This window comes from Schistocerca cancellata, chromosome 1 (assembly GCF_023864275.1).
Source record: "Schistocerca cancellata isolate TAMUIC-IGC-003103 chromosome 1, iqSchCanc2.1, whole genome shotgun sequence".
NCBI classification, from domain to species: domain Eukaryota; kingdom Metazoa; phylum Arthropoda; class Insecta; order Orthoptera; family Acrididae; genus Schistocerca; species Schistocerca cancellata.
The window spans coordinates 108,290,056-108,294,308 of NC_064626.1; the positions used below are offsets into that span (position 1 = coordinate 108,290,056).

Sequence of the window (4,253 nt, forward strand, 5' to 3'; positions counted from 1 at the left end):
TTCCCAGCATTCCGTGCGCGAGGCATGCGTTCCAGCCTCGATGATAGTTCTAGGACATAAAGCCACTCTTATATGGCCATAAGCCATAACTTTAAATAATTTCGCTACTATTTTTGTATATTTGTGAATTATTTCAGAATAACCATTTCAAAAGAATAAATAGTTACTAAGAATTTCTGGGCGTAAGGTATGTCAACTTCCGTTTTGTATAAGTCTATAAATAGTCTAGACAACAGTGCATCGATCTCATTTTGTCTTTTTGTCAATTTATCTCAGCTTATCTTCTCTCAAGTTTTCTGCCTTGTGTTAGCCCGTGTGAGTGCTTATTGTGAAAGCATGTAGTGTGGAAGCATTCAAAGCTTTAATTCCAGAAATATCTTCAATTTTAACTTTCTGAGAGGGAAAAGTTTTATTATTAAAAAGAAATGATAATTAATTTTTAGGTGGTTTCAGGGAAGTAAGATAGGGAGTTTCAGTGGATAGAAATTAATTCAAAGCTTAAACTGTGAGAAATTTAATTATCTTCGATCGCTAAGTTACGCAATCAAACGCAGCAATCGTCAATCTTTTAATAAAATCGAACGAAAAATTAACATAGGCATAGTATCTTTGATTTCCATCAGTAATGAACATTATAACAAGTTTTTTTTGCGTGGCTTTGTAACATCTCGCAAAAATAATTTTTCACGTGAATTTAACTACTTTCAAGAGCGGAAAATTAATGTGGACAGGACTCGCTTAAAGATTATCGTAGATTATTGTCTTTATTCACTGATTAATCCATCAAAGTTAAAGAGAGAAAAATATTACGATACATCTGGTGCTACTACGAACCCAGTTTCACGACAGATTTTAGAAACAGTAGTTTGTGGCGTCTTCTCGCTAAGGAAATTAACTATTACCATGCCCTGAGATCAAAAAGAATACAACATTAACGATGTCTAACTACTAACAACTAGTCAAGGAATGTCAGGATAAGGAGAGCCGTCACAGAGACCACGAAATAACAATAAAAAAGCAAAAACTTTGTCGATGTTTTGTATTTTTTATACAAAGTTTCTGTACAATTATTGACTGGATTTTGTATTTTACAATAGGACAACTGCCGTGTTCACAGGGCTCCACGTATATGTTCCTGGTTTGACAAACGCTCAAGAATCCTATGGCAACTCGGGTTGTCCTCTTAATCACCGCTCTTAATCCTACAGAAAATTTATCTGACAATTTGGATCGGCGGTTGAAATGTAGCAGTCAATATCCCCCGCTCTGTCAGCTCTATGGGATCTAACCATCAACAAATGGCTTCTTCCTCACATACCAGAAGAAAGTTGCGGCCTCTCTTGCACGCCGAATTGAGGGGGTTATCAGACCTAGAGGTGGTGTCACACGGAATTAGCGTAACGCATCCAGAGGACGACTAATTTTTTGTCTGCTGTCCTTATTTCAGGTATTTGCCACAGAAGTTCACTTATACAACCATGAGCAGCTGAACTAGAGAAACCTATCTCCTAACGTCTGATGCCATCTCCTACGCCGATGACAATGACGACACCTGATATTCACGATGACTCCTTCTTCACATACCATAAGAAAGTTGCGGCCTCTCTTGCACGCCGAATTGAGGAGGTTATCAGACCTAGAGGTGGTGTCACACGGAATTATCGTAACGCATCCAGAGGATGACTAATTTTTTGTCTGCTGTCCTTATTTCAGGTATTTGTTACAGTAGTTCACTTATACAACCATGAGCAGCTGAACTAGAGAAACCTATCTCGTAACGTCTGATGCCATCTCCTACGCTGATGACAGTGACGACACCTGATGAGATATTCACGAGACTCCGAAAGCGTTGGAAAGACATCTTGGTCCGTAACCCGTCATCCGACGCCTACAGCCCAAGGAACTTGGCGGGAGCTCGGTTCTAGGCCTCTACCTCTCGCATGACGGCATCTTAATGTCCTGAAAAACACTGATGTTCGATGTATCCTCTGCCATGGAATGTACAGTGGCTTGTGGAATATGTATGTACATGTTCCGCTAACCATTCTGCATTAATTCAGGATCGATGCGGTAGTTCCTAGCCTTTATTAAGTTACTGGTCGCCTGCAGAAAGAATGCGATCGGACAGTGGGTTCCTGTATCGTCTGCCAATGGCTTGTCTTTGTAAAGGGTACGGAACGCCTTATGTCGTTCTCACACACTGTCATCAGCGTGTACACACCTTTCCCGCGCCTCATACGTCGAGGCGACATTTTCCCTTGCTTTGACCGTCCATTGGGAATTTTTATCCATTGCTAGTTTTTTTTGCATCCATGCTAATATCAGTGCTCTGTTACCTACGTTTTGAATGGTGTTTTCGATACCCAAATCGAGGATGTAGTGCTGTATGGCAAAGTTGTCCACCAGCTGTTGGTGGGCAGCACTGAAGCGCAAACTGCATCTATGCTCAGCGATCTACCTGTCTCTGTTACAATTAGCAGTAATCAACAGCAACCCCTCACGTCAATCAATGCTGCACTGGAAAGGTGACGCATATATATCAAACGACTGAATTTAGTGAAATGTGCTTCAACACCGTAACATCGCGTGAGTTTACAACCATTTTCCAGGCAGAGCACTTGAGAGTGTTACCTCACCATGTTCGGCTGAGCTGCCAATACACCACGATTAAGATCCATAAAGGAGTCAGAGTCAGGATGTGTCCAACCGTGAGGAGCGTATACGACAGTACGCTTCCCCCGAAATGTCTGATCCAACACCTCCTGAGGTGGTCCCAACCACTGTAAAAGTGCGGAGTTACTTTTACGACGCAAAAATATAATCTTAAAATATTGGATAAATAAAATCAAATCAATGTGTCCAAATACAGGGTGTTACAAAAAGGTACGGCCAAACTATCAGGAAACATTCCTCACACACAAAGAAAGAAAATATGTTATGTGGACATGTGTCCGGAAACGCTTACTTTCCATGTTAGAGCTCATTTTATTACTTCTCTTCAAATCACATTAATCATGGAATGGAAACACACAGCAACAGAACGTACCAGCGTGACTCCAAACACTTTGTTACAGGAAATGTTCAAAATGTCCTCCGTTAGCGAGGATACATGCATCCACCCTCCGTCGCATGGAATCCCTGATGCGCTGATGCAGCCCTGGAGAATGGCGTATTGTATCACAGCCGTCCACAATACGAGCACGAAGAGTCTCTACATTTGGTACCGGGGTTGCGTAGACAAGAGCTTTTAAATGCCCCCATAAATGAAAGTCAAGAGGGTTGAGGTCAGGAGAGCGTGGAGGCCATGGAATTGGTCCGCCTCTACCAATCCATCGGTCACCGAATCTGTTGTTGAGAAGCGTACGAACACTTCGACTGAAATGTGCAGGAGCTCCATCGTGCGTGAACCACATGTTATGTCGTACTTGTAAAGGCACATGTTCTAGCAGCACAGGTAGAGTATCCCGTATGAAATCATGATAACGTGCTCCATTGAGCGTAGGTGGAAGAACATGGGGCCCAATAAAGACATCAGCCTCCTTAGCTCAGGGGCAGAGCACTGGTCTTGTAAACCAGGGGTCGTGAGTTCGATTCTCACAGGGTGCAGCACAATTTTGCCGGCCGGAGTGGCCGTGCGGTTCTAGGCGCTACAGTCTGGAGCCGAGCGACCGCTACGGTCGCAGGTTCGAATCCTGCCTCGGGCATGGATGTGTGTGATGTCCTTAGGTTACTTAGGTTTAATTAGTTCTAAGTTCTAGGCGACTGATGACCTCAGAAGTTAAGTCGGATAGTGCTCAGAGCCATTTTGAACCAAGACATCACCAACAATGCCTGTCCAAACGTTCACAGAAAATCTGTGTTGATGACGTGATTGCACAATTGCGTGCGGATTCTCGTCAGCCCACACATGTTGATTGTGAAAATTTACAATTTGATCACGTTGGAATGAAGCCTCATCCGTAAAGAGAACACTTGCACTGAAATGAGGATTGACACGTTGTTGGATATACCATTCGCAGAAGTGTACCCATGGAGGCCAATCAGCTGCTAATAGTACCTGCACAGGCTGTACATGGTACGGAAACAACTGGTTCTCCCGTAGCACTCTCCATATAGTGACGTGGTCAGCGTTACCTTGTGCAGCAGCAACTTCTCTGACGCTGACATTAGGGTTATCGTCAACTGCACGAAGAATTGCCTCGTCCATTGCAGGTGTCCTCGTCGTTCTAGGTCTTTCCCAGTCGCGAGTCATA

General features: G+C 43.3%; 1 non-coding gene across 1 annotated transcript; it reads left to right on the forward strand.

Moving 5' to 3' along the window:
• The first annotated feature begins 3,534 nt into the window (after positions 1 to 3,534).
• On the forward strand, positions 3,535 to 3,606 carry Trnat-ugu (transfer RNA threonine (anticodon UGU)). Its single transcript has one exon. It is a non-coding gene; the product is annotated as a tRNA-Thr (tRNA).
• Positions 3,607 to 4,253: the final 647 nt, after the last annotated feature.